The sequence below is a fragment of the Nematolebias whitei genome, chromosome 3 (assembly GCF_014905685.2).
Source record: "Nematolebias whitei isolate Nwh7 chromosome 3, NemWhi1, whole genome shotgun sequence".
In the NCBI taxonomy this organism is placed as follows: Eukaryota; Metazoa; Chordata; class Actinopteri; order Cyprinodontiformes; family Rivulidae; genus Nematolebias; species Nematolebias whitei.
Genome location: NC_056500.1, coordinates 12,817,251 through 12,828,483, shown reverse-complemented (window position 1 = coordinate 12,828,483; position 11,233 = coordinate 12,817,251).

Sequence of the window (11,233 nt, the reverse complement as noted above, 5' to 3'; positions counted from 1 at the left end):
AAGCTGTTTCGGGGCTGCTGTTGCTCTTTATTGAAGATTCAACCCTGCCTGTGTCCTGCACCATCATCTCAGCCAAAAGTCCAGGCAGCTCAAAGACTTCAGATTGGGTTTCATTTTTGTTGGGTTTGAAATTCAGGGATTTTTAAACAATCTCAGGATATTTTTTTCAGATTCCTGAATACAACTCTGTGTCCAACAATGTTCAGTTAGGTCATCTGGACGGTTTCTTTTATTCTGCTGAGATGTTTCGTCCTTCATCCAAAGGACTTCCTCAATCTGAGAAACAAAACTGATTCCCTCAAACGTCATACTCCAAATCCAACATTTTTCAGTCAGGTCATCTGGACAGTTTCTTTTTTTGTGCTGAAACGTTTCGCCTTCGATCCAGAAGGCTTCATCAGTCAAGGAAACGCACAACAAAACTGATTCTTCCTCCAACAGCTTACTCCAAAGTGGAACATGCAAACTCCACCCAGAAAAGTCCCCGGATGGGATTTGATCCAGCGACCTCGCTGAGAGACAGCAACTCTACCAACTGCGCTACCATGCCACTACTATCCATCCAACCATCCATTATCTTTACGCGCTTGTTCTTTTTTGGTTAGCGAGGGTCACTGGTGCCCATGTCCAGCCATCACTCTGCAAGAGGCGGGGGACACCTTGGACAGGTCTCCAGTCCATCACAGGGACACAAAAAGACACTCTCTCTCTCTCTTTCTCTTTCTCTTTCTCTTTCTCTCTCTCTCACTCACTAGGGATAATTTAGAGTTATCCTCAAATCAAATACCGGTAAAATCAAATAAAATCCTATAATATAGCACTTTTTAAAACGACATCAACCTTAGCGGTAAATATAAACAACAATCAGTTTAAAGATAATACTAAACCCAGGAGAGCATAAAAACAAAACAAACAAAAAAAAGCCAGTCGGTGCACTGAGTGTAAAGTTTATTTCACTAGTTTATTGTCTGTGTGTATTTATCTGAATCATTAGTAAAATATCTCGCAAATCATTAACATTTTTGATAAAACTTTCAGATGGTAATTTTTGTGTTTACAACTGATTAACTTTTGAAGTCAACACCATTCAAGATGACTACAGCCCACAAATGGGTATAGAGCCTAACCACTTTTACAAATATTGGGCTATAACTGTGTACGGTAGTAGCTGATGGTCATTAACAGCACATGCTTCAAGAGCTCACATTAAGATATTGCAATATTGCATGAGATTGTGCATATTTTTATTTTTTAAGTTTGATTAATCTCCAAGTCTTTAAAAACCTCTAAATCTGAGGCCATGGACCTCAACCAGAAAATGGTGGATTGCTCTCTTTAGGTCGAGGGTGAGGTTCTGCCTCAAGTGGAGGAGTTCAAGTAACTCAGGGTTTTGTTCACGAGTGAGGGAAGAATGGAGCGTGAGGTTGACAGATGGATTTGTGCAGCATCTGCAGTATTGTGGACTCTGTACCGGTCTGTTGTGGTGAAGAGGAGGCTAAGCTGTAAGGCAAAGCTCTCTGTTTACCAGTCAGTCTACATTCCACTTTCCTGGGCGTCTCCCTAGGGAGGTGCTTCAGGCAAGTCCGACTGAGAAGAGACCCCGGGGAAGACCCAGGACACTCTACAGAGACTACGTCTCTGTTGGCCTGGGAACGCCTGGGAATTCTCCTAGAAGAGTTAGAAGAGGTGGCTGTGGAAGGAGATGTCTGGGCCTTCCTGCTCAAGCTGCTGCCCCAAGACCCAACTTTGGAACAAGCGGAAGATGATGGATGGATGGATGGATGGATGGATGGATGGATGGATTAAAATGGCAACAACTCAATAATTGATCAATATACTTAGCTTAAATCTTGGACACAAAGGCAGCATGTGGCATGCATTTTTATCAAGGAATTGTTGGCCTTTATATATTTATGTATGTGTATGCATGTAGTTATTATTGTTCTGTTATCATCTACTCAACAACATATTACTTTCTTTAAGAAACTAATGGTGTCTTGTGAGAGCAATTTCACCAAATTAGCAACTGAACAGTTTTGTTTGCAAGCTTTGTGTTTATTTTTCAGCTCTTCTGTAATGCGTCTCTCCCCACACATTTCCACTCTCATCCCTCCTGGTCCATTTTGTTTCACCTCCATCAGCAGTTTGCCTCCTCCTGTTCTAACACTTTGTCGCTGTGAAACCATTTGTTGCAGTGGTATGGATATTTGGAAAAGCAGCAACTAGAGAGCCACATGTTTTGTCTGTGTGTAAAGTCATGGCACTAAATGCTATCTGTCCATCCATCCATTATACTCGCTTCTTCCCTTTCTGCTAACAAATTCAGCGAGCACACGGCCACTCCTCTGCACCTCACACTTTCCTCTCACGGATGACAGTTCCTATTATCTCCTGGATAATAAGTTGCACAGATTAGCCATGGGCCCAGGCAGGGAAGCAGCGATATGGCTCTGCTTTTGTGTGTTTGTGCGTGCATAGTTTCTGAATCTAGGTGTGTCTGCTTGTGTTTGTGGATTCCTGTTTGAGTGTGTGCGCAGCTCGTCACGTTTGGCCGTCTGTGTTTGTCTGCGTTAATTGATTTCTACCCAGCTGCATGTGCACATGTGTCTGTCTGTCAGTCTAACTGAATGGCGCCGCATGTGTTTGTGTCTAAACGAGTGCGAGACCGTGCCTGCAGTGGAACTCACAAGAGGAGGAGTTGATGGGCTAAGTGCCATTAGCGGATAATTACTGCTAGAAGTCCCCATGCTAACGAGGATGCTCATCATCATGACGACGGCACAAAGAAACATCTGCAAGTCAGATCAGAAGCACTCGGGTGTTCACTGCATGCGTGTGCACATTTTATATCCCTCTATTCTTTTTCATGCACATGCTCCACCAATGGTTGTGTTGATATTTTTTTCTGTGGTGAGAGTTACAACAATGTGCATGTGCATGTTAGGAAAAGCATCTTATGTTTATGTCCATGTCTGTGTGCATGTGTATCTTTGTATGTCTGAAATGTTAGCAAAAATCTCATGAACCAATGAACAGATTTTAATGAAACTCTCAGAAAGTAATCTTTCAATGGGTACCTACCATTTTTTAACCTTTGGTGTCAATCTGATTCAAGATGTCTGCCCTAGCTCATTAATATAATCTGTAGCTCAGTCCATTTTAAATATATTTAGCTGAAATTTGTTCTAGTAGCAGCTGAAGTTTATCTGCAGCATTTACTCTAAGCCAGGGGTGTGCAACCTTCATTATCGAAAGAGCCATTTCTGCCCTTTTCTTCACTAAATTAAATGTGCCCAGAGCCACACAACCTGCTACAATTATTGCCAACGGGTGGCCCATGGGTTACTTTAAGTTTGTTAGAGGGGGCTTTTCTGGCCAGTAGGCATGAAATTATAAAACTAAAAACATTTGATGATTGTTAACATTTATTGATTACATGTTTACATACATTTGTTCAGGTCTCTCTTGTAAATGAGTCCCTGAGGCTCAATGGGATTAACCTGTATAAATAAAGGTTGAATAAACATTGTAAGACAAAAAAAAAAAGACTAGATTCCATCCATTGTATTTACCCGTTTCATCCTTCTCGGGTTGCAGGGGGTCACTGGTGCCCATATCCAGGTCACAAGTCCATCACAGAAGACTGGTTTCTTGTAAATAAATAAAAAAAAAGCTTATTTTGCCAATTTTTAAAATCTAAAACAACGAACTGTGCAGGCTTATGCATTTTTTTAAATTCAATTATATTTTTATTGTGGAGTAATTGAGTATACCACTTTGAAGAAATAAAGCATAAAGTTAAAATGAGCATAATTTACTCTGTGTATTAGTACTAGTATATGCATATTTGTAAAGAAATTGACAGGAAAACTGCTTAAAATAGTATTTTGTTGTTGTTGTTGTTGTTGTTGTTGTTGTTGTTGTTGTTGTTGTTGTTGTTGTTGTGACATCCTATTAAAGTAATTATTACGTTAGTTTTGGTCCAAGCTTGAAAGAGCTGCTGTGGAGGGACCAAAGAGTCGCAGGTTGCAGACCCCTGCTCTAAACACTAAATGATTTCTCAAGAGGTGCTTTTAACTGATGCCAATAACATTTAGGGTCAAAGCTCTCTGTTAGTAAAATATCTAAAAAAAAAAACGAAAAAAAAAAAAAAAGACCAATATCTTATAATCTGTGATAAATTTTAGTTTAAAGTTTAAATTGGATGGGTATCTACAACTAAACCAACAAAAGATGGCCACCACAACCACCTGACCATAGTAAACACAAACATGACTACACAGCCATATTAAATGGCTAGTTTTACAGATGTTAACCTGATGTGTTGTGCAGTAAAAGCTGAACATCTTCTCTAACACGTACACTGAGTGCTGCACATTGCACAATGTTTTTGCCCAAATCTATTAAAACTTAAAAGTGAAATTTTGGTAAAGATGATAAGTTCAGACTATTTGTTTGCTTTTCAAAAGTTGCCTCTGTGTGTGTGTTTCCACACACAAACAGTTAATGTGGGCTAAATTGTAAACACCTAACCGACGCAAATAACATCCTTATTGCCTTTTGGTGAGCAAATTAGTTTGTTTAGGAAACATCTTGAAGATTTCTGTCAAATGACCTTCCAGTCTGTTTTGATAAATCAACTTAGATACAAACGGTGACTTTTTTTAATTGATTTGAACTTTTATCTGACAATTTTTGTTATTATGAAAAGTCATAGCACTTGTTTTTTTAATGCAACCTTCACCCCAATCAAATCAATAATCTAACGTTTATTTGTCCATCCATACAGTGCTGAATACTGCTCAGCTTTACTGACTCTCTTTATGAACATATCTGTACGATAACATGTTTTAAAATATATTATGCAATTTAGATTTAATCAGGCATTGTCTTTTGCTCAATTGAATCAAACCAGAGTTTTAGACTAAAATCATCTTGTGTTAAGAAAAAAGCAAAGTTGTAGTTATTTTCATTAAACCTTCACAATGTCATATATTGAGCTACCTTACCTGATCTCATGTGATCTGTTAGCACTTAGAGTATAGCTGTTAACTCTACCATACCTGAATTTTTATTTATGCATTTTTTTCATAATAAACAAAGCTAATTTTAATATGTACTGGCAAAGTTTTAAACAGATCTCACGCAGTTATAGGACATCAGTTATGACAATTATCAACCACACCAAATTTTTATCCTGATATCTGTAAAATTGACTTGTTTGCTACAACTGTTTTGCTACTGTAACCAAGGGTGGCCTAGTGGTGCAGTGGTTAGCACTGTCCCCTCATAACAGGCCAAACACTTACATGGTTAGGGTAATTGGTAACTCTAAATTATCCAGAGGTGCTGGTGAGTGTGAGTAGTTGTTTGTCTCTTTAGGTTTTATGTGGTCCTGTGATGGACTTGTGACCTGTCCAGGGTGTCCCCCCACCTCATGCAAAATGAATGCAGGAGACGGGTACGAGCTCCCTCCAGAACCAGGAAGGGAAAAGTGAGTAAAGAAAATGGATGGATGGATGGATGGATGGATGGACAGATGGATGGATGGATGGATGGATGTGTTGACCATCTTTAATCAGCTTGATGAAAAGCTGATCAATGGCAGATGAACATTGGTGATGATAAAGTATAACACAAAGTGGCTTACGCACACACACACACACACACAAACACACACGTAGTTGCTGCTTTCACAAAGTTAAATGGGATTTCTTACCACAGTGTTTAATACACAGCTCTGTTTAGGAGGCTGTTTTCAGTTTTTAAAGTCTGGGTGTTACATATTGTGATATGCAGTGGCATCGGAGACAGGAGGCCTCACTAACTCACTCTTACCTCATTAATTCAGTTTATAACTTCCTAACTGACCATAACAAACTCTTAAAATCTCTCAATCCTTCTCCTTCCGTCTGTTAATACCACAAGCTTATACTACCATCTGCTGGTCACTTGTTCATGTTTCACACTGAGGCTTCAGAGTTGCAGTTTCTATACTTTTTAAATGCATCTTTCCATCCATCTATTACTTTTACTCCATTTTTCTTTGCCGGGTTGCAGGGGTCACTGGTGCAGCATCACGGTGCAAGGTAAATACACTGGCAAGTGAACAAAGTTGTGTTTTAAGTATGGATCAGAAGTATTCAGAATAAATTTGAACAGGAATTAAAAGTAAAGTTCTTAAAAGGCTAGGGGTAATAAAGAATTACGGCACAGTAATCATTCCTCTCACGGTAGTGTACCTGAAAAGATCACAGGATTATATGTAAAAAATAGTACAATAATATAATCTTAAACAGTGTATTCACATTAGTGACAAAACAAACTAATTACTCTTCAAAAATCTAAAATTAGTTGGTGAAGAGGATGAAATTAAGAAAGGAGGTGAAAGTTTTCTAAGTTTATTTTTAACTATAAATGTTGTCATACATTAATGTTGTGTTTTGATGCGTAGTTTAAAAAAAAGGATATGTAATATCCTATTTTAAACTATAAATGGGGTTTCTTTGAACACACCACTGTAAAACTATTCAAACAATATTTTATAACATCTGTAATGTTTGCATGTTGATAGAAAATTATAGTGTTGATTTATTTTCACTGTTGTCTAAAAAATAACTTGAAAGAAAGATTAACCTTGCTTCAATTTCTGACTTTAACTTGTGAAAACAATTGAACAAATTGAATGTTTTGGAAAATATTAACCATTTCTCTACTTTAAAAATGTATTGGATCTACACTAAACATGTTTGCTTTTCCTGTCACCGATTTAAAAAAAATAAAAAAATTTGCATAAAATGATTACATCTAGATTAAATAATCTGCAGCTGGATTAGAACACTTATTGCTCTTTGTCCTGTACATCATAGCTTCTTTTTACACATCTTCCAAATTGTAAATTATGTAGCTGGTCAGCTGGTCTCTCAACGCAATTGATAACATTTTCTTGACGAGGAGACGGTGCAGGAGAACCCTCACGCCCTGAAGGGACACATGCAGCTGGATATGTCATGGATTCCTGGGGTGAATGGAAGATGATATGCCTGTCTGTATTGTCTGTTGAAGACGTAGAAGATGCATACATAATTGGTTTTATGATAAAAGGGTTTCTGCTTTTTGGAATCGGTGGATACCTGAGATATTGACAAATTAGGAAGACGTAGGCAGCAGTTCTGGCAATTATGAGGCTGCCGGCCTTACGTGAAGGACTGAACCGTGCTTCGAGCGCTCATAGTAATATGCTTTGCCAACTGAACTGTAAGCTGGACGCAGTTTCTGATAATCGTGGGCCACTTGCAGCTCCGAGGACTCGCCATCATGAAGGAATCAACCTTGGAGAAGACTAACAAGCATGAACTGGCAGAATGTCCACAAATCTGGCTGTTTAGATTTGCCATTGAGTGTAGCAGCAGAAACTATGAAAGCAGCATGAAATCAGTAAAGTTGGCCTGCACAAAACAATTATCTGATCTGGCCTCCCCACTTGGGCTTGGATAGGCCTACTTATCTCAAATTACTCCTGGTGGATATGTAAATCAAAAGCTCTGCTCCCCCCCACCCGAGAACATCTGTGTATCCTATGAGAGTTGTACTGGCTGATAGTATAACATCCTTTATCAGGACTATGGAAACTATCTGGAAGTGTTCATGGACAATCTCACCATCTTGTCGTCCCCACCCTCCACCCCTGCAAAATATATTATGTCTCCCTATGTTGCTTTTGCGTTGAGGTAGATTTTTTTTTGGTACCTTACACTGTGCCCTGTGTCCAAGGACACAGTGTGAGAGATCTTTTTTTATATACCTTCTCTCATCATGTTTTCTTCTCCTTTTCTTATCTAAGAATAAGAGCAGCGCTTCATAGGAGCTTAAGCCCCGGTACACTAACATCTAACCTTCGGACGGCTGTATGGGACGTAATTTTGTTGTACTTAACTGTGCAATGACAATAAAGTTGATTCTGATTCTTGTTCTGTTTAGCACTCCCTGACATGCGCACAGACAAGAAGACAAAAAATGGCTTCACAAATGAGTAGAGAAAGAATCTGACCAATTTTAAAATGTTTATTAATTTAGAAGTATTTCTCTGATTTGTAATATTCACACAGTTTCACACAGATTATTACAGAAAAGTAGAGATTTATACATTTGAATCCGTCATGTCACGTCGACTCACACTGGGAGATTTTACCCTCATAGCTGGAGACGTGTCTCGTCTTTTTTCACTTTTTTTTTTCTGTGAATGTCGAAGTAGTGTCGAGGATGTGTGATAATCCACAGCCTCGTTGATTCACACGTTACAAACATCCAACCAGCCCGAGTTAAATCAAACAATCACAACATCAGGGAAACCTTTGCGTCCATACAAGTTCCCCTTCAGCACTAACAGTTGAATATTTGTCCCCATGCATAAATGTTTGTTATATATTTATGGTAAAAAATATAGCTTTCAGAATAAATACTTCATATAATTTTTAGACTGTCAGACAATACCTAGTATATGCTTTTCACAATACTGTATATGCATTTGGCTGGATTTACAGGAACAATAAACATATTTATTTAATATGAAACAGATTAAAGTTCTTTGGTGATCAGCCAGATGTAAAGTCCTATCACATCTGGGTCACACTGGATTAAAAAGAAAGACCTTATGTGTAGGCACGGAAGACCAGACACTTCTCTCAGCACAGGTCTGACCATCCCTAGATAGGTGGGAACAGACTCATTTTTGTTCCTTCAGTTACAATCAGGTGTGCAGCACAGAGTTAACGTCAGAATAATTGGTGCTTTGTGCTATTTTAGCTATAGAAAATAAACTTGTTGCATGGATTCAGTCAGTGTGTAGTTTATAATGTAGTTGATCCTTGTGAATATTTTCATGATGAGTTTATCTAGAGTTACATTTCTGTAGCTGATACAGTCAGTTTGCATTAATATGAGGGCACAACAAACTGTTTTCATCATGATGGAACATCATTAGGGCTCGAATCGATCTGTAAACCGCAACAGCGCTGAGATATCTGTCGCTTTTAAATGTCTTAGAAACTTTCCAAAGTTTGAATGATTGTCCGCAGTTTTTCATTGGCACTAAAAACGTATTTTATGATGCAGATTCAACTGATAACCACTCATAGATTCATCTGATGGTGTGTTTTATGTATCTGCATCTGTATATTGCATTTATCAGTTCTGATGATGTTGTTCATCCAATTTGCACTTTACTGACCCTCACAAACAATTAATTTTTTTACAGTTTCAATTATAATGCTAATTCCGAAAAGGTTGGAATGTTGTGTAAAATGTAAATATGCAACGGATAATGCAATTATTTGATCATTTTATAAACCCGTGGCTTGTCTTTTCCACACTGGAACACAGTAAACATATCAACATAATTTTTAGATAGTTGTTTTGCAGACTGGTAAACCTCTGCCCATCTTTACTTTGGAAAAAAAATAATAATTATCTCTAAAAAAAAATCATACCCAGTCTTTTTACAGACATGATTATTATTACCATATTTTCTGCTGTATAAGTCACATCAGACCAAATATGTCTAATAAAGTGGGAAAAAAAAACAAATAAGTTGCTTTGACGTATAAGTTGCATCTATTATGTGTCACCGCTGACCACCCGGAAACGTGGGATGGTGTGCCAAAAATCGATTATCTGCCAAAATGGCTGCCACGGGAGCATGCACGGAAGGACTTTAGCAAGAATTTAACAAGATTAACACTTTAAAACAATTGTTTTTTTGCGCAGGTGTGTCTCAGTTTAACTTTTCCTTAAAAAATGCACTTTGACGGTAAAATCAGTTGCATTACAAAAATCGATTTGCGGGTGTGGGAGCGCGCAGAGGGAGGACTCATTGTGCCTTTCTTCAAAACTTAACAAGATAACCACCTAAAACAGTTATTGTTTGCTCGATATTATAGTAAAGGTGTGTCTCAGTTGAACTTTTCCTTAATAAATGCACTTTAATGGTCAAATCAGCTGCATTATGCCTGGGCGGCACTGGTCGAAGATGGCTTAGTATGGCAAGCCAAGTGTCTCATTAATAGTCACTTTTACCTATTAATGAGACACTTGGCATGCTATATTAGTCGAGGGTCCTCTAGCAGTTGAAGATGGTAGTGTTCAATATTTTCCATGTCAGAATGAATGAAATCGTCAGATTTCATCCCAAAATTGGGTTATAAATATGGGGAAAATATGTATATTAGTCGCAGGACTTGCAAATTTATGCAAAATAGTGCAACTTATACGGTGAAAAATATGGTAATAATCTGATCTATTGCAGTCAGTACCATTTACTTTTACAGCCTTTCTGTTCTTGTCCCTTTTTTTGGTTCTGCCATCAAATTTAAAACGACCTACAAAGGGTACGATTTATTAGTTTAAACATTTGCTATGTTCACTGTTAATAAAATATGGATTTATGACATTTTCTAATTATTGCATTCTGTTTTATTTGCATTTACACAAGATCCCAGCTTTTTTGCCAAAATTGGTAACATCCCATCAAACAATGAATAAAGGAACTGTCGTGTGAACCTTCAATTTAGTGTGGTCTTTTTTTTTTTTTTTGTAGCATTTTATCACCTTATTTCATGTAAACATACTCAAAGTTTGGCATGTGTTGTGATCCTTGAGGAAGGAGTGTTTAATTGTAAACATTTCATTAGACCACACTCCTGTTCCACTGCCCGTGAGGAAAACGGGTCCAAATTAGTGGTAAACAGAAAAAGACCTGACTTCCTGGGAAGGAAGCATCAGCTGTAGAATAATAAACAGTTGTCTGATTAAGGCTAGACCAACATCACACCACCTACCTGATTTCTCATTGACAATGAAGTGTTTCATTGATATTGCTTCTTATTGCAAACGAAACAACCCCCCCACCCCCCACCCCCACGACTTTATCTTTTTAGCTGTCAGGTCAGATTTCTGAACTCCTCGAGGTGAGAACAAGATGATCATTCTAAAGACTCCATGATCACACAAGCGAATAAATGTCTCTAGTTATATAAAATAAAAATTTCCAGATAGATTCTTTCACTCACAGCTTGAGTTAGTCCTATAATCCATGCACGTTTAGTTAAAACTTGCTACATTTTCTTTTATCTTGGAATGTGTCGCAGCCAGCCTGACATTCATTGTGCATTTTGTTTCTGTTGCATACATCATTTGATTCGAAACAAGCAGGCAAACAAGGCATAACTTCGTATTT